Source organism: Pagrus pagrus (genome assembly GCF_965226575.1).
Source record: "Pagrus pagrus genome assembly, chromosome: 3".
In the NCBI taxonomy this organism is placed as follows: Eukaryota; Metazoa; Chordata; class Actinopteri; order Spariformes; family Sparidae; genus Pagrus; species Pagrus pagrus.
This window is the reverse complement of record NC_140187.1, coordinates 9626099-9652312: the sequence shown is the minus strand read 5'-3', so window position 1 is coordinate 9652312 and position 26214 is coordinate 9626099. Positions and strand designations below refer to the sequence as shown.

At 40.3% G+C, this 26214-nt stretch overlaps 1 protein-coding gene across 1 annotated transcript in view; it reads left to right on the top strand.

Annotated features, from left to right (window-relative positions):
* Positions 1-374: 374 nt before the first annotated feature.
* Positions 375-26214, top strand: part of slc16a1a (solute carrier family 16 member 1a) — a 128824-nt gene continuing 102984 nt past the window's right edge. The window contains exon 1 of the mRNA XM_084348384.1: positions 375-598. The gene's annotated coding sequence lies outside the window, so the exon portion shown is untranslated. The remainder of the gene's footprint in view (positions 599-26214) is intronic.

Here is a 26214-nt window from a genome sequence, read left to right as displayed (position 1 = left end):
GGTTTTTGGAAAAGCTGATGAAACACCAACATTTCTTTTCACAGGGTGAAATAACATGTACATGATTTAAATTCTATGTTTTCAATGCTACTATTATTACTTATCACTTTGGCCTTCGTGATATTATTTGACTCTATGCCAACTTTTCCGTTATTTTCACTTTTTTTTATTCCCAATTATGTTTAAAAGGTCCCATATTATACTGTTTTTCATCATTTCACACAGCTGTCAGAGGTCCAACAACACTGTATTCGAAATGTACTGACCCAAACCCATCTGTGGTCTGAAAGTCGCTCTGCTGAGAGCAGCTGTTTCTGTGCCTGCACCTTTAATGCTAATGAGCTCCGTCTGTCGGCGCGTGCCTTGCCTGCTACGCGCCCCTCTCAGGGAGAGGATGCCGCTGACGCTAGCGGTAGCATGCGCTAATGTTTACGGTGGATGTATCTCTATGGCTCGCCGAGATGCTGTCGTTCAACCACACCAGTTTGACCCAGAATCGGACCCAGAAGGAGAGGCTCAGAAAATCACAGACTCTGCGGCTGCAGCAGGACTCCCCGACACAACCACCCGGCTCCCATCCCCCACTGACCTGCAACAGGTAACGTCTGAAAACAGCTAGCGAAAGCTGTGTTTGTCTTCAACACAGTCTCCAAACTCTTGGGACACTGTCCGCATAGTCTCTGTCTCCAGTCTGCACATGTTTCCTGACTTTTCACTGTGACAACCAAGCTCCCTCGTAATATTATTAACATTACACTAGCTTCAAACGCCGTTGCATAGCGGACCGAAGCGGAGCTAACTAGTTAGCCAATTTCAAGCTGACTTCACCAAACTCGTAGGCAACTGTAAATACTATCAACACGTGGCGACACTTACCTGTGGCTCGGGTGCAGTTGCTGGGTCCCGTGTGGTTGGGACTGATCCTTTTACGAGGGTCAGTGTCGAGGCAAAGCCAGCTTTGTACTGACCCTCGTAACTGAAGCAGTCCGATGTGAAGCGGTTAGCACACACAAACAGACCTTAGCCGGCACGTTGTCGTTAAAAATGAAACGCAACCACCGTCTCTTCTGTTCTTCTGTAGCTGGGACAGAGTATAGGCACTTATGTTGATTTTTACAACCAACAACAGAGCAATTAGCGTGTCTAGCTCTGAGCGACGACATTGCGAAACACTGCTATCTTACCGCTGGACACACCGACCTTCACCTCGGGGATGAACGCCCCCCTGTCGGATATCTCCGGGGAGAGGGGGGGTGTTTGCGCGCAGAGGAGCCCGGCCTATGAGCTGATTTATCAAATGAATGTGGAGAGGAGAGGAAGTATAAAGTAGCAGAAAACAGAAGTGCACAAGTATAGTACCTGAAAATTATACTTACTTGTGTTTGTACAACAGTACTTGAGTAAATTGTAATTAGGTTTATTCCATCACTGGTTGTTCCAGATTGTGACACAAAAAGTTTTAATTTTTACTGCAAATCAATATTGGTCCCAAATATTGGTTTTCAGTCTCCTCGATTTCTAAAAATCGATTTTGGTATTGCCCTGAAAATCTCCTCCATTAGCTCTTCTCTCTTCCCAGTGTTTTTTTCAGGCTATCAGTTCCTTCCCTGTTTGCAGTGTTTTTCCATTCATTAGCCTCACCTGTGTTTCCCCACCTCACTCCACCTGTGTTCAGTCATTGTTGAATTATCTCTTGTGTTCCTGTAAGCTTGCTGTTCAGTTTCCCCTCATGTTCCTTCATGTTTGCCTGTTAAAACCTTGTTGACCTTGCAATATTTCCCTCCAAAATGTGGTCAAGCGGAAGTATAAAAACTCAAAAATGTACTTAAGTACAGTACTTGAGTACATGTACTCAGTTACATACCATCACTGGTAGAGGGTAGTATTGTGTATTTTCAGTGGGCATGTAAAGAGATTGTTTGAAGTCAACATTGCATTCGTCACATATGAGTGGTAGTTATATTTCAAAGTTCAAATATTTTATTTCAAAATAAAGCAAAGAATCTGTTTCAAGCCATGAATTCACACTGTATGCTGACGTTAGTGAACATTTGCCACATCACTGGATGTGTCTGTTGGTTTTAACTTTTTTCCAACTGTCTTTTAGATTCATAAATTGGTGATAATTTGATTGACCAGAACTGCCTTAATTGGCATTGGAGATGTCAATTAAGTGTACAGGGGCTTGTTGTAGTACCTGGATGCTTCATTTCATGGTGCTTTTCTGAGTCCTCTGGGAGGTTTGAAACTCACTTATCTCTTGAGTGCCTGGTAAACACAGATCAACTCTGTCTGTACTCAGTCAGACCATTTCACATGTTTTGGCTGGCTGAAAATTTTATACAATTAGATAGTCTTGTGGATATACTTTACCTTTTGGTTTGGGTATCTGTAGGCAGCTTATAATTTCATTCTTTGTCTAGTCTATTTCGTATATTAATTGCTTGGGCCAAAATGGATTGAAAATAAAATAAGTTATTGTCGATTGTATTTTGATGGATAAAAATGTTTGATTTATTGTATTTTTTGCTAACTGTGTGACTGCTTGTTACTTTTGAAGCCATGGCATATTTGTAATGATCCATAATTAAAATATATAAATTTGCTTTACCATTATTTTTGCAACACACATTTACGTCCGATAAGTTTCACCCTCCAATCTGGTCGTAAGCGTACATTTTAGATTTTTGACTGTTTTTTTGTGACAAGGGAGGCATTTTATGTTTTGGTACTGGCTGACCCATAAGCAGAGACACCAGGATTTGTGCAAAGTAAAGAGGTTTATTTCCACAATAAAGGTGAATTATGAAGACAAGGACAGGCAGGTGGGCTAGTGGAGACAATTTCCAGGGTTGAGTAGTCTCACTGGGTTTCCAGGCAGAAGCTGACAACAGGTGAGCTGGAGAAGGCAGTGGAGCAGAGAGCTGAGCAGAGAGACGCCAGAGATATCTGCACACGAGGCAAGCAAAAAATAACGTTCAAACACAAGCATCCAAAAAATCAAGAACACCAGATTAGTATACTGGAGAGTCACTGATGCAACGAAGTGAAGAGAAGACCAGGGATATGTAGTGGCTGTTGATGAGTTGATGAAGCACAGGTGTGTCTGTCTGCTGCAGCGGCAAAACCACACCTACAAGTGCACACACACTGGGAAGGAGCAGGTGAGGGGAAAAAGGAGGGAGGAAACAGGTAGGGAAAACACAACAGGAAAACGAAAACAAGACACAACAAGGCTGACACGGCACAAACCGAGACAATGTATCTTTTACTGCACGGTTATATAGAGTAACATCAAAATGGTATATTTCTATGCCACAGTTCGTCTGTTTATTATTCAAGAGTTACTGATGCTGTTTGTCCCCTGAGGAGCGTACCGTTTTTCGTTAAGTTACTACAAAAGTGGTTGAGACACCTGGAGGCCCCCTGTCTCACATAGTGGTTTGTACGCCTTCAAATTTAAGACTATGTTGAAGAAGCATGAGTCTCTCCATCCCTCATCCTGGAATCACTCTGTTCTCCACTAGAGAGGGAGTAACATATTTAAAATCATCTTCCCGCATAGGGCTTTCAATAGTCATTATGCTGGTGTGTCAGAATTTAATGTAGTAATGATTTATTGATGGTGAAACGCTACATGTAGCACCTTAATCAAAGACAAAATGTTTAGCATATAAATAGAGCTTTCCTCATGGACTTGTGAGTGAATATTTGGTTGAGAGAAGCAGATCGAAGTGATCATCACATGCTTGTGCTTTCTACCAAAATGCTTTTCGAGATGAACTCCGCTCTTACTCTTGCACATCTGTATTTTGCTGTGACACAGACAAATGGGACAATGGGGACAGTAGAAAAAGTACTCCAAGTCCTCTCGCCTGTTCACAGAAAACGATCCATCAGGCTCCCGCCGACCCCTCTGCGTGTGCGTCTGCCTTGTCTGCAAATCGCTTAAATCCCAATCCCAATTCCACCCACACATCCATCCTGACTTTATTGCTGCTTTCTCCAATGACCGAATGGTACATCATGGGCACACAAACCTGAAATACTTCTATAGGAGGAACTAGAAGATAAGATGAGGCTAACTGGTACCAGTAGCTTGGCAGCTACACCTATCATCTGCAACCCGCCAGATAACTCAGTTCTCGAGACAGATAGATTCTGTAAGTGATAGCAAGCAAGTGGTGTGTATTCTGTGTTTAAAACAAGATTAACTTCAACAGAAAAGGAAAAGCTAAGTAACTATTACAGACTTAGACTGCAAGTTATGATTACTTAATCTGCAGGATATTTTTATGATTAATTCATTAATCATTTATGTCAAAAAATGTTGAAAATGCTCAAGATTTTCCAGGGCCAAAGGGGAAGTCTTCAAGTTGTTTCTTTTGCCCAACCAACAGTCTGAAACCCGAAGACTTTATTTACTATCATAAATGACGAAGAAAAACAACAAATACTGTATTTAAGCAGGTGGACCAAGCAAATATTTGACATTATTTTGATTTTGCAGTCAACTGATCGATTAATTGACTTATCATTGCAGCTCCATTACAAACACTGCCACACATTAGGTCATATTAAGTTGTAACTCCTGTAAACGTTAATGTGTCTGGCATATGTTATCATGATTTTCAAGATTGCTTAGCCAAACAGGAAGCCAAATAATTTTGCTGTGCGTTGCTGTGAGATGATTTGACTTGTGAGTTAATTGTTGGACCTCTTTTTTGGCTAACATTAATTGATTCCTTACAATTCAACCAGATTTAAGAGGAATGCTGGTACTTTATGAGTTGAAGGGATAAGGCTGACGTTATTGTGTATTTGTTGTTTTTTGTTGTTGTCAACAAATCCTATGAACAGATCTAAATCAACAATGAATTGATCCTACTGTACTAACTAAGTATCATCTGTGAAGCAATGGTTTGATATTTTAATGTGCCATTCGCCTCTGTTGTAAATAAGATACTCACTAGTGCACCCTATGTGTATTTATCCGCAGCTGAAAATAGACTCTAACAAGTTAGGGCTGAATTATAAAGAAAAAATATCATTTTTGAATTATTTCGACTGATATTGCAATTGCGATATGGGTCATGATTTTAGAGGAAATGTTTGCATCTCATTTTGGACATCTCCACAGGGCTTAATTTATAATGGTATGTTCTGACACATTTCACCTTTTATCAAAAAATTGCAGCTCCTGTAATTTGGATATTGCACTTGACCGTATTGCGATTTTGATGATATTTGGATTGATTAAGCCCGATCACAAATGCGCTTTTTACTCCTTTTTGAGTGTTGTTTGCTCCTTTACAGAGCCCTGCTGTTTTTTTTTTGTAAACGACTCAGCTTACAAAAACTATTTGTGACCCCATTTAGTAATTACAATGATCTTTTAATTGGATTTGTTGACAGCAGGGATAATAAAAAACAATTCCAGCCTAAGTGTTTTGTAACTACCCGTGGTGTCGTTTTATATTTACATACCGTAGACATTAGAGTTACAATAGCCTGGGGTTAAAATCACAGATACTGAGCTCCCTGCACCTCTTGTACTTGTGAAGTACCAGCTTCCGGCCTATTTCTGTATCTGTGAATGTCGTGTAATTAAATAAAGTATCACACCACCCATCGTCTTAACAGGGTGTAGTGCTTCTTCATTAGACCAGTTTTAATTACCACAGAAACATGACTTGGTTTGGTGCTTTATTTATTTTAAGGCTGAAGCAGAGGTGATATTTCGCCCTTTACATTAATGCTCATAAGATTTGTCTTCGATGCAGGTTTCTATCTGCTGCTGTTTTTCATTATTTTCAGCTGTGGGTGATCGTTTACAGTTTTTCACAGTTTTAATTTTCATGTGTGACAATCCAGGTTTTAACACTAGCAAGAACATCTTTTTATAAGTGGGGCAGTGAGGGGGTGAAAAGCCATCACTCTCTTGTTTTCTCAGTGATGAAGAAGTAAGGAGTGATAGGAAGGAAGCACACATTTCATGATGCAGTTTCTTTAATTAGTCGCCAGAGTCTTGAGAAAACAAAGCAGGGTAGAGGAAAGGAGGAAGAGATGGAGGGAGATGAGGTTGTTAATTCCACTGCTGTCTGCTTGCATTTGAGTGCTCATTAATCTGAGAGGGGGCACACCCTGTTGTCTTGCCGAGCATCTTTTATAAAAACCAGCATTAACACTTCTGCCGCATTGAGAAATTGTCGGCGAGGTTTCACGGTAGAGATGTGCCGAGAGCTAGAGGGGGAGAGATGGACGCCTGTAGCATACTGAGCTTCTCCGCTCTCCCTCCTCACAACAATCGGGGCCTCCCAGCCGGCAAGTGAATCCATAACACTTTTCCACACAAGTAGAGCTCCTGGACTGTGACCTTCAAAGTTTACTCCGAATACCAATCGAGTGTGACCACTTCAACGCTAAATGCATCGTTTTACAGTTAATTGAGTTATTGTTGGCAAAGATGAACGAGCTTGCTCCATTTGTTTTGCCATTAGCGCTGATGTGATATCAGGAGCAATTTGGACATATTTTCTTTTCCCTCAATTAGAGTAATGTGATCTATGTTTACAGAATACATCTCCATGCACTAAAAATATCCATTGTAATTGGAAGCCAGACAATTAATTTAGCGCACAATAAGTCAATGGAAATTGAACAAAGGGTTATGTTTGTGTCATTAACTCAGTGCAATTGGCAATTTATATGCTCTGTGTTGAGCTTGTGAACATCATCTACGCATGCATGCATATTCATCACCATGGCCACTCAATTCACAGAGCAAGAAGTCTGAACAAAGGTGAATGAGAGGCTGAACCCTCTAACCATCCATCATTATGCCAGCTAGAGGTACTCTGGGAGGCCGGTTGTAGTGGTGTGTTTGTACGCGTGCACACACGCTTTGGAGTGTGTGTGTATTTGTTGGCATGTTAGTAAGGGTGCAAAGAGTTTCTCCTCTCTCAATCCTCTCTCTAGTCTACCTGAGGCATTGGCAACTCCTCTCCTCCTGGAGCCTTGTCAATAACACCTCTGCCACCTCCATTCTGCCCAGAGGAGAGCACCACTCAGCTGGGTCCAGGGTGCAGCCAGACCCTCCTCTCCTACTGCCATTAATCCACTCCGTCGGCAGGCAGAATCCATCTCCCCTCGGCACCTGTTTGACAGAGGGTAAAAACAGGGATGAGATAGCAGGCCACGGATCAATCCCTTCGATCCCCTTCTCCATCTCAGCAGTCATTCATCAGCCAGTGGTTGTTGTTGATGTTGGTGTTGTTGTTTGGCTTGACACTGCCCCATGCCTATTCAGTGAAAATGGGGCAGCTGAATTATGGGTAAGCACAGAGACATGTCAAAAGTTATTTAGGGCATGTTTTTCATATGAACGTTAATTTCAGTGGTATTAATATTTCCATTTTTTCTGGCATCTGGAGCTGAAATGATAAGTACAACGTACCAAATTTTCTCTGGTTCAAGCTTGTCAAATCAAAAGATTTGTTTTGATGTGTTTCCACTGTTAGATGGAAAAAAACAAACAATTTGAATGTTTCACCTGGGATATTATGTTGAGCATACTTAACTATGTTTTGACATTTTAGGGAAAAATATTTAATAATTAATTGCTCATCTCAGGGCAGGTTTTTAAGGTGGTTAGCTAAAGTGAAACACATTTCATAATCGCAGCAACTTACAAAGTTAGAAGTCAATCTATTGTTTAGTGTAAAAAATGTTTGGAATGACTCAATAGTTGGGAGATTAGTCAATAACTAGAATGGCACTCAATAGAGCGCATACCTCCACCAAATTGTCCCCTTTAATTCAATCAAGCTGAATCTAATATCAAACTTGATACATTTTAAACCTTCCATAACTGCTTAACCATGATTTAAGATCACCAGATCTAAGATCTTCATCAGACTCTACTCACTCACAGAAAGCAGTCGCCTAATAACTAAACAATCAAACAATGTTAAAGTAAAATGTTAAAGACAGTGAGAATAAATTCCTGGATCCATCCCTTTATCTGGATCCTGATCAAAAGTTAATGGGGTCTATTCTTGGCTGAGACACATCCTCCATCCAAGTTTCGTGGAAATCTGTTCAGTAGTTTAACATAACCTTCTTGGCTAAAGTAATGAAAATAAATAAGACTTGGCACCATGGTTTTATAATGACTCATGATTTTATCTTTAGTTTTGCATTGTTGTCAGGCAGAACTTTGCTCACTCAAGGAGAAACACTCACCTTCAATAAAAAGTGAAGTGAGTTTTGCTGTACATGTTTCTGCAGTAACCTGTATGCCCTAATGTTCCTGTCCCTGTCACTGTGGCCCTTGCTTTAAATGATACAGTACCTTGTACAGTGCAGCAACTGCTGACAAGTTAGGTCTGCTGCTTTGATGTTTGTCCTCTGTTTGTCCCCAATAATGTATTGTAGCTTTAAAGTGATTGGTGAAGGGTGGGCAGTGGCTCTTCTCCAACCTGACTTCAAAGTGGAACTGACAAGAAATTGTGAATGTCAATATACGTAGGGTAATAACTTGAATTATATACTTATATGTATGTATATAATGAGTAACAATAGCACATTTTATGTTTGTTATGTTGATGACTGTACATTTGCTAGTAATTATATGTTTATTAATCAGTTAATTCTGTTCTCTCAGCAGAATTAATCGATAAATTGGACTTTTTGGAAGCACAAAATTGCTGAGCTTAGTCAGACAAATTGGTCATCATATTGCATGTTTTAAGAAGATGAGCTCAGAAAAAATAATTTTATAAACACAACAAATTTCAAGGAATCTGATTCAGAAAAAAAACAGGCTTTGTGGAATGCAAATTGTGTTGTCTGTAAAAGATATTTCATTGGTATCTCGTCACTTGCAGGGACATGTTTCTCAGATCTCATGAAACCTGTATGATACAAACAGACATGCTAGTCAAATAAAAGAAGGAATGCAGAAAAAGAATTGAAGATCAAGTCTGATTAAAAGCCTTGTGTTGCAACCTTTAGGGAGATCATTCCACCGCCTGTCGTGCACATTGCAGCACAAAGAGTCTGCAACATCTTAATGATCCCAAGGACCATTCGGCCACAAAAGCATCAGTCTTGCTGCACATCATCAAATAGCAAGAAGAAACAGCTGCAGCTAAGGCTGCACCACACACGATCCTGGATGAGTAAAAAGGCTGTGAACTCAAGATAGCAGCCTTTGTTGAAGGGATGAAAGGGAGCATTCGAAATGCAAAAAACCTTCAGTCTACAAGTGAGTTCTGGAACTTAACTTAGAGAGGAATTAATGAAAGACGTCAGTGTGCCTTTTATTCTCCGTCGTGATGAAACCATTAACATGGCGAAGAAGCTGTTCTGTATTTGTGTAGAAATACAAGATGATCAGCACTGTATATCTAACACGTCTCCATCAATAAAATCGCACAATCTGCTGTTATTTTGCAGCTATTTCAAACTGCAATAGTTTGTATAATTACATTCATTCAAGTGACTGTGACATGTGAAATAGTCACTAGTGCTAAAACCACTTAGAATCAACACTTGCCTCTCCAGCTTTACTCAAGTTTCACCCTGATCATTGCTTTGATTTTCTGGTCCAGGCCATTATGAACAACTGTGAAGAGAGGTTTTCTTTATAATCCATACCCATTTGTTTGAATGTAGTCCATTTACTTGAAAAAGGGAGAGAGAGAGAGCTGGATAGTGCTAATTGTTTGAGGTCTTTGACATATTAATGGATGAATATTTGCTTTTTTGAATTCAAGGTTAATTGTCATTTTTATAATTGAGACATTCTGTTGTTTCCTTTGGATTGTGGAGGTTTAATTTCATTAGGTTCTTGGTGTGGGATCAGACATCCTGTACTATTTTATTTTATTTTTTTTATTGTTGAAGACCTATGCGGTCCAATGTTTTCCTGTTAACATTTAGTTACACTGGTTTCAAAGAACAATATGTAAGTTGCTGTAAAAATAGGACCATATTTTTCACTCTTGACCTGGAAGGCTAGCAGTTTTCCCCTGTGTCCTTGTGCTAAGCTAGGCTAAACACGGATGATGTTGATATTGATCTTCCAGTCTGACTCTGGACAAGATGGTAAACAAGTATATTTCCCAAAATGTTTGACTCTTCTAGGATTGTGGGAAATGTACTCGATGAGTTGTCGGTGCTGTGCATTGAGAGGCTCTACCACAGAGGCTGCTTGTAGGAACGATGTCAAAGTCGTGGGTGTTATCAAACCTGGTCTACAGTAGCTGCAGCCCACAGTAGGCTGTAGAAATGGTAATATGTGTAGTAGTGGTAGAAGTGTCTCATTCTTTCACAGTTACAAACTTACTGTAAATGTAACATTTAAAAAGAAGATATTTATGAAAAAACTAATTATTATCTTAAAGCTACGGGATATTAATATAAATTGTGACAGCTTGATTCGAACAGTAACGGAGGCGTTGTGTTCCCTTCAAACATGTTTTCTCTGCATGGTGTTTAGCTTAGTGCTTTTCTGTTGTTGTTGGCATAAACAGTCTGCCCTCTGAAATTGTGTCCTGCCTTTAAACAACCTACAGGGGCTTATTTGCCATCTGGTTCAGGATAAGGGGTGGCTGTAGGTGAAGTGTAAGAGTGGATTACCCATTCACGGAAGGGTTGGTGGTTCTGTTTATATTTCCAAGAGTCCTTGAGCAAAACACTGAACCCGAAAATGCTCCCATTGTGGGTGAAAGTGTTTGGTGATTTGGACAAATGCCTCTAAATGAATGTCGGTAATGAACACATTTTCTTGGCGGGAGCTGGTTGAGCAGAACCGACACAAAAAGATAGAGAAATGGTATATTGTGCTGTGCTTCAAAAAGAAACCCATTGTGTTATGCCCTAGTTCCACCTGCATAGCTGGGGTCACTTGGACAGTTCAAAAGAGCAACTTAAAGCTGGAATAGACAACTTTTCAACCTTCTAGTGTGATCTAGTGTGATCTAGTGTGATCTCAGTGCTATGAAAAGACAGTAGAACACCAAGTTGTATTAATAAGTAGGCAGGTTTTGTTTTTTACTTATCTAGTATGAAGAATGCTGGACTTGAACCATCTTGAGTCCCAATGGTAAGAGGAAACACTTTTAAGTGGTGGGACAGACTTTGAAACAACACCAGCGCTCTCCATTGAATTGATGCCCGTCCATTTACTCTTGTATTACCTCTGTTTCCATCACTCTTCCTCTTCACCTTCTTTGCCTCCTCCATCAGCGAGGTTCTTTTTCTTATGCAGTGCAGAGTTTCCACAGTTTTTTCTACTTGTTCCTCTGTTACCTGGGGATAGCAACCATGGAAAACAATTCCTCTTCCTGTTTTGGCTATGCAATTGCAGACACAAATACAACCTTCATTTTTGATCCTGGTGCAACATAGTGAAAGTCTATACACGGATGGCGTAATTTTTCTTCAGCCATTACACTGTGCAACCAGTATTTACTACATAATGATAGGTTGAAGCAAAATAGTTGTCTATTGCCAATTTAAGTACCTACATACACCAAAAACAAATGAATGCTTATTTATTATATTAGTGCATAAAGATGAACTTCGGGTCATCTATTTTCGGAAGGTGTTGCCAGTATTTTCAAAACACCATATTTTTTTTGCGCAGTGATATAGAGTGTATCTACTTTATGCATGCTAAACCATGAGTGTCTGAGATGCCCTTGTGTGACTGAGTGGGCCATCATCACACCCCGGTGTGATGTGCAGGCTTTCACAGTGTGCTCTGGGTAAGGTGAGAAAAACTGGGAAGTGCTATGATGTACTATATCAAGAGTGAGCTCAGAGGGCTGCTTTGAGCCATGAGATGAGAAAGATGACAGTACAGATGAAAGTGTTTCACTGTATTAAAATAAAAGTTCTGAATAAAACAGATGCTGAAAGAGTTTTAAATTTACAATAGGAATTCTGGGTGGTTCGACCAGCCAGTGTTTTATCCTGTTTATTTGAGGACCAACGGAGGCAAAAAAATAAAATAAATAAAGATGAGAACTCACAAAAGCAGCATAAATTCTGTAGTACATCATCTACCGGAGGCTAAATCATAGTTAACATAAGTTGGCAGTGGACCTTTAAGAGTGTCATAACGCACAGTATTAGCTTTTGGGATTGAAGCAAGGCGTGCCATGGGGTCTGCTTCAACTCTTCAGTAACCCCACAGTGTTGCTTCCTGTCCTCTTGCAGGCAGATCATTATTTCAGTGAAGAACATAAAAGTAATATGTTACCAAGCTTTTAATGACTGGAGTAGTCTTGTTTAAGACGTGACAGACTTGTTAGTGTCAGTGATAAAAGGTGTGATTGCTTCAATAAAAAAAGAGACCACTAAACCCAAAGGATTGGAGTTAAATAATTGGACCAATAACTTTTGCTGAAGTTTCCCCCCTTTCCCTGTACCATTTATATGCTAACCATGTCCCCAAGGGTCCCTCCGTTTCTGTTTAATTTCAGCTATCCCTTTTTAATCAATTTTCTTTTATCTCACAGCAGTTTGAATGCAGATACATTCTATTTAATTTTTTTTTTAATCAAGGGTACATGTGTGTGAAGCATCAATGATTTATTGAAAAAGGAGAACACATTCACATGGATTAAAAAGTCTCTCACCCAGAGAGGATTATATTTTCTTAGAGTAACTGAATGTGATGCTCGGAGCAGTTTATTGGCTCACGAGGTCAAAGTCAAAAGAAACAGTCTTCCCTGACAAAGAGAGAGAGAGAGATAGTAGGCATGCCGCAGGGGTCGGAAAATGAAAATACAAACAGCAGGACAAGCTCGGGATAAAATCAGCTAGTTGGTAGTCACAGGACAACACAGAACAACATCTAACCTTGCTGTTTTGATGACAGGTCACTGTGAGGATGGAGCATACACAGAGCAGGTCTGTAAATTGACTCAGTGTAAATGACACCAAGAAAAGCTTTAAAAAAATCCATAAAGTGGGATACAGAGTGGCATATTCTAGCTGGGAATGTACTGTTCTGTATGTGATGCAAATCTGAAGTATCTAATGTACCTACCTAAGTATCTTGTGTACTATGCAGTGCAAAGAGAAATCCCCTCTGGCCCTTTTAGGTAAAGTATTTAGACTTCTCGTGACTGGGACAGAGCTGGCTTACATAAATACACTCTCGGGTTGCTCCACAGTGGGTTTAGGGGCAAACCACCCACACCCGATTCAGTTCCTTCCAGTAATGAATGCTGTCTCATTTGACCCATTTAGTGTAACATTATGCTTACCCAGCTGGTATGATTTCAGCCTCCTTTGCCCTCTCCTGCTATTTCCTCCCAAGCAAACTACCCAGATGAGAAATTCAAGATACTGATGAACAGACAGGCTGTTAATAACCCTTTATGTTAAGCCTTCAAAACATTAGCCCTCCTCTACCACGCTGCTATTCTTCTAATGGAGATGCCAGAGCCCTGCTTTGCGATGCAGCACCTGCGCCAGCTGCAGGCTGCCTATGATCTGTATGACCCCCAGAGAGGGGGCCAGGGGCTCTGGCTGCCTGTGGGGAACACAGATCAACCTCCTTCATGTCCTGAACCCTGCCCTCTCCACTCATTACCTCTCACATTCACTTACCAGGGGGTGGTGGTGAAGCCGAATAAACCTCCCGTTCCACACTTTTGGTGACTCCTAAGGAGAATGTGGAAGGTTGCTGATGTACAGTGAGGAAAATACAACATTTTTGCAGTAGTGTGTCTTTGTGTTATTCTGCATGTCAGCTCAGCTGCTTGAAGCTGGAGGACATTTCTGTTGTAGCCTTTTAACGTTAGTGTTAATAAACAGCTCTCTAGCATGTCAGCTGCTGTAATTGCCTACAGGATGACTAATTCCATAGTCAATCAAATTGATGGTGTATTTTCATCATGCAGGAGATACAGTGCATCAGCTTGAAAAGAAATGTCTTGCAGCACCAACTGGAATCCAATACCTCCACAAAGTTAAGTATTAATGAAAAACGATAAACAACATGAGCAAATTTATTTGCTCCTTGGACCGGTGTTCAGGGCTGTTGTAGTTTGGTTTTGTCTCGCGGTTGTGAAATGTTTTCTACAGATATGTAGTAATCAGTTACAACATAAAAAAGGTGGAACAAAGCCATTGCTTTTGGATTTACAAGTTTCACTTCTTTACTCAAGTGCAAGTAAGAAAGTACAGGCCCTGAAATGTACTCAAAGTATAAAAGTAAAAAGCATTATTTCCTGGAGCCAACAACTTCAAACAGTTCACTGAAATACGGCCATGGGTGGGTAATATCTGGCTCCTCAGAACATGTTCTGGCTCCCTTTACACGCCTTTTATCCTCATTCCAGTCTCCTTCTCTGTCTGTTTATGTCTTTTACGTTGCTACCTCTGTTGGGAAGGCAGCATGCATAACGCAAAATAAAAATAATCGATAATTTCCCTCAAATGCATTAAAAACTAAAGTAATGAGTAGAAAATCCAGATATTTTTGTTAAGATGTAGGGAGTAAAAGTAAATTATGTATTTATGAGATCTTTGACTGTGAGTCATCCTCAGACATGGCAGCCTTGTTCTGTGTGGCAGCATAGTGGTAGTACTACTACTAAACATCACACATTTCAACTTACATTTGACTCTGTTGCCCCTCTGGAGGAAATGTTTCCACGCTGAGCTTCTTTTAGCGTGCTACACTTTTTACCTCGGACTGTTCTAGAAAAGCTGTTGGCAGACAGTATGTCCTTTGGCCAAATAACCTATAGACTGAGACTGGACAGACAATAAGTGCCGACCAACAGTTAATTGTTGAAATCACTCTTTGTTGACATCAAAATTTGTTAATTTTGTTGCACTACCGAATAACCTTTTCTCACCCTTTCGTTGGCTTCAAGGTGCCATTTAAACGTTGGCAGGTTTCTTCTTTAGAGAACAGCGGCTGTGGTCAGTTTGAATTCACGTCAGTTACAGTTTACCCTAAAGGTAGAGCGTTGTCTCCACAGAAAAAATAAAGCATCAAACATCCCCTGGAGGATAATCCCCTCTGTTGTTAAACGTTATAGTCGGTATGTTTAACAGATTCATAATTTTGCCAATATATTGCGACTGACACTACTTGTGTTTGTTGCTCACTGACAGGTGTCTTGAGTCAGTGGTGTTAGATTCATTTTAGTCTCACTCAATTTCAAGGCGTAAAAGAATACTAAACACAGACTGTGACACCGTTCAGTTTGAAGGATATATATTTAGTAGCACATGTGTTCTAACTTTCTTTTTTTTCCCATTGTGAATGAGACATTAGTGGCATCATCACGAATGTATCAGGCTAAAAAATGACAAGGCATTCCATATTTATAAGAAAAGGTGCTAAAGTGCAGCAACATTACACCTGCAGAGGTGGATTTACTCCGCGTTCAGATTGTCCAGCTGTGCGAGCTCAAACAAAGCCCACTTCATCATAATGGAGCTCTGTCACAGTGGATTGAAGGCCCTTGTAATGAATAATTATAGCACAGGGAAGGAACATGGCAGAATACAAAACAAAGAGGGAGTGTGAAGGGGGGCAACTGTCGAGAAAACAGGTGTGTGCCATGAATTATACATCTGGAGAAATGCCACCATACTTCAATGAATACATTTCAGATTGTCTTGTGCTTGCTTGTGTTTGCAGTCGCAAACTGCATCTTATTAGGTGGATGAAGCCAAGACTCGTAAAAATGTAAATGAGGCAAAAAGATATAATGTAGTGTTCGTTTTCGAGGAACATGGCACATTTTTAGTTTTTAGTTAGTGATGCAATCGACCTTTGGGGTATTTTGTTAATTATGCTACGTAGAGATTAATTAGAGAGGACACATGCACTGCATGCACATGTTGCCTTGCCTGCGCGACGGTGCTCTCTGTTAAGTACACACAAACACAAACCAAAAGCACACCCACACACACACACACAGCTCTCTCTGATGTCCTTCCTCGAAGCCATGCACCCTGTGCTGAGGGTCGCAAAGGTGGGAGCAACAAGCCGTGAAGCTGGGACTTCCAGCTCAACAGTTCTACTGGCCCCTGACATCCCCCTCTGGCCCTGGTAATAAACCAGCTACTCCTGGACCAAGGGGCGCCTGGGCCAACTTTTAAAGAATGATGACCCAACAACGCTCTCTGTCCTACAGGTCTGGCGACAAAAAGAAACCTGATTAAATTCTTGAAAGCACTGAATCATGCCCAGTGATGCCAAGATAAAGCCCTCTGGCTACATGGCATCACTTGTCACTTTCAAAATGTCCCCCGTGGTACAGGCAGATGGTTTGCAGGCCCATTAGACACATTATTGTGACAATAATCAAGAACAACATTATATAAACATCATACTTAGAACACAGCCTCCCTTCCAATACAGCAGATGATCTAATGAGATGTTGGAACACCTGACTGCATAAACTGCACAATACTGAAAAAATCATCTTAATTGCCTCTCACACAAAGTTGAGAGAGTTTGTGGTGCCCAAACTTTTTCCCTTCTAGGGACAAATCTGAAACTTAAGAATGAGGGCCAGGGGCCAAAAGCAAGCTCCTATTGTATTGCATATGATGTATTGTATTGTTAAGATGTAAAATGGTACTAGTAGCCAAGTTCCATTAATTGACTGACTTCCTGCGAAGTGTTACTTCGTCATACTCAGGTACAAAAAATAGTAATTAGGGATCCTAAATATTAAAAGAGCATTTTAACCAGCAAAGGCCGCAATTTATATTATAATTTAAAATTAAATATTTTTCTGCCAGAAACAGCCACATTAAATCTTATGACAAGCCCACTCTGGCCGACAGGTCCCACTTGGTTAGCCCTGCCCCAAAACATTGTCACAGATCAATTAAAGAGATGCTTGTGGACATTTCTTTGAAATACAACATTTACATTATAACAATTACAACAACTTCTATGACACTAACTTCACTTCCAACACTTCATAACAGTCCTGGCCCCTTTCCTGTTCACCCTACACTGCAGACTTCTCCCACCAAACACCCCACAGCCATCTACAAAAGTGCTCTGACGACTTTGCTATCGTCGGCCTCATCAGGGACGGGAACGACAGAGCCTAAAGAGAAGTTACTAAGGACTTTGTGGACTGGTGCCAAGGGAACCACCTCCAGCTCAACGCCGGGAAGACCAAAGAGCTGGTACACACAGGTGAACATCCTGGGAGCGGATATTGAGATGGTGACATCTTACAAGTACCTGGGAGTTCACCTGAACAATAAACTGGACTGGACTTATCATACTGCAGCAACATACAAGAAAGGTCAGAGCAGACCCCCATCTGCTGAGGAAGCTCAGGTCCTTTTGAGTGCAGGGGGCACTCCTGACAACTTTCTATGAGTCTGTGGTGGCATCAGCCATTTTCTATGGAGTAGTCTGCTGGAGCAGCAGCATCTCGGCAGCAGGCAGGAGGAGACTTGATAAACTTATCAAGAAGGCCAGCTCCATCCTGGGATGCCCTCTTGACCCAGTGCAGGTGGTGGGAGAGAGCAGGATGATGGACAAGCTGTCATCGCTGCTGGTGAAGGAGTCCCACCCCCTGTAGGTCAATTTCACAGCACTGGGCAGCTCCTTCAGCAACAGACTGCTACAGCCCAAGTGTGTGAAGGAGAGGTATCGCAGGTCCTTCCTTCCTGCTGCTGTCAGAGTCTACAATCAGCACTGCTCCCAATAGACCTCACTCTGCACTCTGCACTCTGCACTGTCAATTTTCTTAATACCTATATTTATTATTTATATTGTAAATAAAAATTCACTGATGTTAATTTTGTACAATATCATGTTTATGTGTATATACAAGTCTATTCTGTTTCTTACCTTTTTAATATATATTGTTAATTTTTGGTTATTGTTTTTTGTAAATATTCTGTCCTTTGGCTGCTGTGGCAAACAAATTTCCCCGTTGTGGGACAATAAAGGAATACTGATTCTGATTTACATTGATTCAGACAATTTGCTTATTTAATAGGCAGTAACACATGACTAGCTTTTAAGTAGAGTGAATTTCTATATTTCAAAACAAGCCAGCTGTACAACTTTGACCCTTGTTTTCTTGTTTTCATGTTGCCTTGTTATCACTCAGACGCTATATTTTAAAATGTTTTATTAATTGAAGACGGTACTCGAGCTCAGCATATATTTTTGCCAAGCCGATAATATCAATCAACATAATGATTTTATATACGTTGGGCAACTGAGGTAATTGAGAAAACGTAAAGCCATTTCAAAGATTTTCATTGATATGTTCATTTTTCCAACAGTAAAACAAATCTTAGAGGATGTTTATGTTTATGTACAGTATATATGTTAATGTTAAAAATTAATGTTTCAATTTTAGTTGTTTGAAAATAGGATTTAGAATATAGTCACTTTCATCAGCTATCATCAGCTTGCTTAGCTTTACCATGTTTAGCATGTTGTCCTATAACAGTCTGAATCCAAATGAAACAGATCCGCTGGCTAACACCAAGTTAGCTTGCTTAGTTAACTAACTTATTCTCCTATTAATCCTGGTCCCAGGATTTGTCTTTTTGGTTATTAGTGTTTTCTTATGAGGGACAAAAATTTAGATATAGATTTATTGTAATAAAATGTGAAGAAAGGTGGATTAAGCAGGATTATTACATTACCCAATATGCTGGCTAATGTAGCTGACAAGCAAATATTAGCAAGGGAATATAGCTAGGGTTATAGCTAGGCTACAGTAACGGTTAGCCTGTGTTTGCTAACAATGCAAATAAGACTCCAACCCCAACTGTAGATAGAACTGTAGAAAACCAAATTGTGAAAATACATGTTTTAAGGTAATGGTGCTAGAAACATCGTAGCAGGCAGTGTAGGTTTTTTCCCCTGGCTTTTTGACCTCAGGACTGCCTTTTACTCATGTTTACAATGGACGTAAGCCAAAATGTCCTACTAGTACAATGTAAGCTTGTTTTGTTAATACCTGTGTCATCAAAGCAAGAAATTAATCTTGTATGGATTTGGATGGTTTCAATAGTACTGTCCTGGAAATTATACATGTTTACAATTAGCCATTCATTTGAGGATGACAGTGATGCAAAGTTGCGTCGATGAATTGTGACAGATGTGTCCTCCACTGACAATCCCAGAAGACAGCTATGTGGGAGGGTGTGCAATGACTCATATTTCTTGTCTCTGCACCAAGGGGTACCTGCATAGAATAAGGTGAAGTGTAATGTCAACGGTGTCAGTAATTGGTTCCCTTTCAGTCATTCTTATGCTGTGATTTGATTGTGATTATTAATTTACAATCCAAAGTAAAATCCCCCTCATGTAATGTCATGCGCTTTCCATGATGGAGGTCTTCAATCACTGTTGTTGCTGTATTGCGTAAGAATCTCAAGGTTGATATATGTATGTGTGTGTGTTTGTGTGTATTTATGCACATATGCACCCACCAAGGACATTATACTGTCTGGGGCTGTCTCCTGCTATCTCCGCCATCCTCTGCCCTGCCTTGACAGATCGCATGGATATCTGCTGCTTGCTTAAGAAATAACACCTCCCATCAAGTTGATAGAGGAGCTCCAAGGAGTCAGCTTCTATTCTTCGCTCTCTGGGATGTTTACATCCAATCCTCCAGGTCGCTGTCTCAGCAATGATCATGTATTCAGTGGGGATTTGGGGAGGGGGTTGGAGGTAGACGGGATGTAAGTGCTCCTTTGGGAAATAAGGGTCACCTCTTTAATCTCCGATGCGGGGGATCTCTCCAGCCTGAGTGTGTTGTTATTCGGCACATTGTGTTGCCCGCCTGCCAGCCGCTCAGTGTATACATTACACATGTGTTGCTGGTAATCTTACTGTTAGAATTGGTTCTCTTGTTGACGGAATAATAAGCAAGGTCACAGGTTGTTGGCATGTGATACATGCTATGTTGATCATCCTGTGGTTTATTGGATATATTATTGGACACGGGGCTGTAGGACTCCTGGTGTGGACATCTAATTGTCCAGAATTTGTTTTTCCAAGTTACTGAGACATTTTCTCGAATGGGATCAGACTTCTGATAGACTCAATAATAGACACCTAATGACAAATCCCCATGAAGCAGGCACTAGAAAGAAAACAGTTTTGCCAGTTTTGGCTCATTTGTTTTATTCCACCTGATGTCTTGTAAAGACTCTCCTCGCCAGGAAAACAACAGCAGTTGTTATTTGTTAAAGGAGCATAAAATTACCACAATGTTGTTAATGTTCAGTAGCATATTGGAAGTGGTCTGACATCTTTATATCACTGCCAAAAATCTGTGGGAGCAGGTTGGGATGGATGGATGATTGATATATGGGGATAAAGCAGTGCTGGTTTGTCTTTGCCCTTTTGATTTAGACACCAGCTCAGCAAAATCCCTGTGTATCCCATCATGATGATCCCATCATCTGTGTTTTACTAATATCTTTAATTTGAGACTAGGTCTATTTCATAAAATTCAGTGCAAATTTTGGTTTGTAGCATGTATGTATCTGTGAAGTTTTCAAGGTAGGTGCATACTGTAGTACTGTACTGCACGTCACCCCTCACCTACCAACCGAGGATAACAGTAAAAGTAAATGGCCACTAGACTGCTTGTTGATTCGAGGTCCAAATAGCAGAATGGGAAAACACAAGTTTATCACATTATACATTGACATAGAGACGTGTCAGTGAAAGTGGAACAGAAACCAGCAAGACAAACAAAACACTTCAGCAACTCTGATATTTTTCCTTCACTAATATTTCCAACAGCAACAGATTCACTAATGCTGACAAGCAGCTGTAATAGGAATATAATGTCTTCTATTGCCTCATTGTCTTTGGCTGCATTTTCATGCTTATTGGATCTCTTGCGTACTGTAATTCCACCGAACAGGAAGTCTCACTCGCTGAAAGTTTGCACCGTTATTTCTGACTTCACTCCTCCCTCAGTTGCTTTGGCAGCTTTAGTGTGAAATCCTCTGGGAGTTGTTTCTACAAGAGTCACCAGCTTTTTAGGGTCGAAGCTCTTAATTATGCCGGGTGTAAATGAGAGGAGTGAAGAGAGAGCTGGCGTGGCTAGCCAGCGGCCCCATGTGAGGGTGACGAAGCTTATAGCGGCACAGTGGCACTCTCAGCCTTAGGCTCTGCACAGATGAAAAGAGGACAGAAAAAAAAAGACTGAACATAAGGCATGTATGCTAATGTGTCAACTCAGTAAGCTGGCAAGAGGATGAATAAAGCTGCTTCTTCTCCAGCACTGCAAAGCAAAGCTGATACACAGACATTTTACTAATTAAATACTGTATGTATGCTTTCAGATTTAAATGTTGAGACCCATCGTGTTGTATCTGTCAAACTATGATTAAGAGTTAATGCTAACAAAGAGCGAAGGGAATGTACAGTTTATGAATAATACAATTAAATAGAAGAACTGAGAAAAATATTACAGTATAATTTATCCTACTGTATGTGTCTTTCGGGAGTGATCGAGCCGTGCTGTGTATCCACCTTTCTCACTGAGCAAGGTGGAACCAAGTAAAAGCAATGTGGCTTCAGTGAACGATTAGACAGAGAGAGGAAAATTATACAGAAGCATAATAAAAGGGTATCGTTTCATAACATATATTTATCCTTGTAGGCCTATTTAAATGTTACCTCAGTGGCAGTGTATCATAAAAGTCCTATTGCATCCTATCATCAGAAACACTCAGGGAGGGATGTTTTTTTGAATTCCATCAGAAGAATAGCAACATAATTACGCAGCGAAGACGATGAGCAATGCTTCACAAATGTAGTCAGTCCGATGAATGTTTTCAGGTTTCCTCAAATGATATATTCCATGCATTTTAGTACAAGTACGCAGAATGTAGGCAGGAACTAGACTAAAATACTGTCTTGCTAAGAGTACGATGAGAAGACTGTTACAACTCATATTTGTTCTCTAAATAAACTGGATCCAGCAGCTGTTTGGCTGAGCTTAGCATCAGAGCACAAGGATGACACGCTTAAGGCTGCATCCAAATGTCCGAACTTCATCGCACTCGCAGACTACTGTATTGGAGTAAAGGCCATGAAAGAATTTGGCTTTGTAGTAGTGGCTCTGTTTATTTATTGGCTATAATTTCATTAATGACCAACAGCCGGTTATATACATTTCCCATTATCAGGCTGATAATTTACTGTATGGGTCAGATATATATCGTGCATCACTAATGACTACTTCCTGGATTGGAGCACTGAGTTCCTGAAGTCTAAAGGTCGTTTAATAAACTCCCCATGATGACAAGACTCTTGTACTGATTAAACAAACGAGGGTGGTATTGGTTTTCTTTCAGCAAGGAGGCATATTTCACCAAATCTCACTTCTCTCTTTAGAAGAGAATTATGCACCAACCCATCCTTGCAAAGGCTACACTGTCAAAAGGATCACCAGATATGCAACACCAATTTACAACCATAATATTAAAATCTAAATTTTGTATTGCATCAAAACATTTTTTTTATCCATTTCAGGATCTGGGGGTCCTCACTGGGGATTTAATTTTAGATAGCTTGTATACGTACAATTTGATCTGAAAAGAAACTTGGAACTGGAAATCTGCAGTTCTTATCTTAAAAGTTGTGCTTCTAGTTCATGGTGCTATTTGTGCAATACTTTATTAAAAATAAATTCTCCAAGATGACTTTTCTTAGAAAAATGTCTCTGACTTTGAGGAATGTGTCTGACTTAGAAGAATGTGTCTGACTCTATCAACTAAAACATCTATTATTAATGCAGTAAATGGATTGAGTGAGTGATTGTTTTTGCAGGTGTACTTCAGGGTTCTGGGTGGCTCATTTTTCAGACTTGTTTTGGTGGTCCGGGTGTCTAAACAGCGATCTAAACCAACAAACACAAAGTCTGCAGGTTACAAATTCTTTCAGATAAGTGTTGGATTCGAAGGTTTTTCATTTTCACAGGGCTTAAGGATGCGGGGAGTGGGAGTCAGTCAGTGAGCGGGTGACGAAAAGTGAGAAAAATGCGGTGGAGAGGCAGAGAGACAGAGCGAGAGTGAGAGATGGAGCTGGAGATAGACATAGAGATGCAAGAGAGACAGCGAGAGAGAGACTGAGAAGTTGAGAGAAAATGTGATTTGGTCTGGGTGTTTTGGGCTGCATGCTCCATTTGCCCTCCCTTACAGAGAGGGAGAGTGACGGGCATTGGCAGGAATTGAATCAGTAGATTAAACACCCCCTCCTCCTCCTCCTCTCTCTTCCCATCTCTTCTTCACTCCCCCTCACCTCCCCTCTTTTTCTCCCCACCACCTATTCTCCCGTTCCATTGACGGGGGAAATGTGGTGGAGATTGCAGGCAGAGATGTTCTTGCCAAGTGCAGCTAAGGAGCCTTTGTCACAGGTAAGATTGATTGGGTGATTAAATATCCAGCAGTAGAGTATTAGTAGCCACTCTTGACCATTAGTGCCAGGCGGCAGCAGAGATGCATTAAGAAACTGTCTGTGGCAAAGGCAGAACGTCGACTCCAAGTTATCAAATCCTCGGTGCTATCATGATGGAATTCACTCCAGCTCTGTAGCAGCAAAATCGAAGAGTCAAGATAATAAAAGCATAGTCCTTACATCAGGCCATCTGTGAAAGACACCGATAACCCTCAGTGCGTACGTCACTATACAATGACTGTACATATTGATACACAGCGAACAAGATGTGCAGCCGGTCTAGTTTTCTTTCTTACAGCAAAGATCTGTATGTTCATCCTTCTGCTGATGTACTCTGTTGCAATAAGATGCAAATTGTGTTTCAATTTTACTTGCTTTTTAGAGCTACAACTACTCTTTAATTTTAAATCAATTGTTGTTTAATCTATAAAATGTCAGTGAGAGCTGGGGGGAAAATCATCATAGTTTCCTACAGCTCAAGGCGACTTCTTCAAATACCTCGTTTTGTTTGAACAAACAGTCCAAAACCCAAAGATATTCAGTTTTAAAGGTATAACTGGTTGAAAAGTCAACAAAAATTGGTAAAAGTTTGGACACTGTAAAACTTATTCAAGATGGGATGCATTAATTTGCAAATAAACTATGTGCGCCGACAACACCAAGCCAATGTAGTAATATCCTTATTATATCCTACTATCACCTGTTATTAACCTGTTTACCTGTAGAATGTTCCAAACAGGTGTTTTTGGAGCAAACCACAACTTCCCCAGTGTTTTGTTGCTCCTTTCCCAACTTGTTTGATGCTATCAAATTCAGAATAAGCAAAGCATGTTGATGAGATGATGAGATGAAACAGTAAATACTGTATATACTCAATATATACAGCACAGGATTGTACAATGAAGTGCAAGCTGTAGTCCTGTTATACTACACAAGAAAAAACATTTTTTCCTGATGGATTGTTAAGGATGACTTCAGGATTCTCACAGCCTGAGGAAAGAAGCAGCATCATAGTCTGGTGGTACGGCAGCAGATACTTCTGTATCTTTTGCTAAATTGCAGCAGGGTGGGTGTTGTCTTTCAGTATCCTGTTATCACTGATGCCGAGTAGATTGTTGCCAATGATATTCTGGTTGGTTTTAATCACCCGCTCGCTGTAGAGCCTTCCTGTCCTGGGCCGTGCATGAGCCATACTAGTTAGTGATGTGTCCAGTCAGGATGCTTTCTATTGCTTCTCTGTAAAAGTTTACTAGAATTTGGCTTCAGAATTGAACGAAGTGTCCTTAAGAAGTAGAGCGTTTTCTGTACTTTTTTTGTTGCCAGGGTGGCTATGTGTGAAGACCGTGACAATGAATGTATTTGTTAATTAATTGTCCCACTTGTTCACGGACACAGTGGCCTGCAGTGCATCCCAGCATGCATTTAGCAGGAGGCAGTGAAACTGTTTGGAGGCCATTCCACTACAGAGCTAAGATAGTCACTCTCATATTCACTGTATATTATTGATAGGGGCTTGAATGCTTATTGTAGTGTGTGTCAGAGGAACAATTCTGTAGCCAGAGGAAACATGCTAGTTCTGGGACCTTTTGTGGTGACTGTTCCTAACCCACATAAGAGACATAAAATATATAAAAACGTGTTAAAGCCTAATCAAATCTTGTCACTTCATATCTGTCATTATGCTTCCTGTATTATGTAGACAACCCACACAACTTATATAGCACTCTGTATTACCATACATTTACACACTAATCATTACATTTAAATTTAAAATGAATTGACATTACCATGGAGTGTTGCTGTTCTCAAGGCTGTGCTGTTTCATTTCATCACTCATGCTGTGATTCAACTACATAAAGAAATGACTTTATCCAGGATTTTTTTTAAATTCCAGACCCTTGGGTGGTCTCACTAAAATATTGTCAGCTTGCTTGAATGTTACAGAAAAATGTTTAAACATCACATTTTATGCCAATATGCTTACAAACGATAGGCATATAAATGGCTACAAGGTTTCATTTTTTTCGATGCAGTTTTTAACTTGTGACTGATGTTGTGTTACTGTTGCCACTGAAGTGCCAAAAGCTAAAAGCTAATGTCCTGTAAAGTAGTTGAAAAATTGTGACTGTTGAAGGACAAAAGGGATGTACTTGTTTTTATAATCTTGCATCAAATACCTTTTTCCTCTTCCTTTTTAAAGTATCAGAAAACAGACATCATTTTGCATATTTACATGTATTGTTTACTGCATATATCTGCACAGGTATGCCCTTAATCTGCAGTAAACTGAAGCCATGATAGGCAAAAATTGAGCAACACTCACTGGTCTGTGTTTTCTCTCATCTGCCGTCTGATATAAGAGCTTTGATCTCTATATCTGTGAGGTGGAGTCAGAGACTCCAGATAGACAACTATTGTTGGAAATCGATGGAGCCATGCTGGAGGGGTTGAGCCAAAGAGACGCCTCCTCCAGTGTTTTAACCCCTATTGCAAAACGCTTGTATAGCAGTAGCCTTGTGATGTTGTTCCATAAATCCAGCAGTACACAGTGCTGATATGGAAGGTTTGGCAGGTGTTTAGTGAATATTCACTGAATGTTATCGGTGCATTTTACATTTAGGTTTGGATAGCATGTTTGTAATTAACCAGTTTAAACTAATGAGAATTTAAAAGAATGACACATGCACAAAGATGCATAAAGAGAGCCACTTTCTGCTGATTATCGGATCCAATATTAAGCATTTTTTCAATTC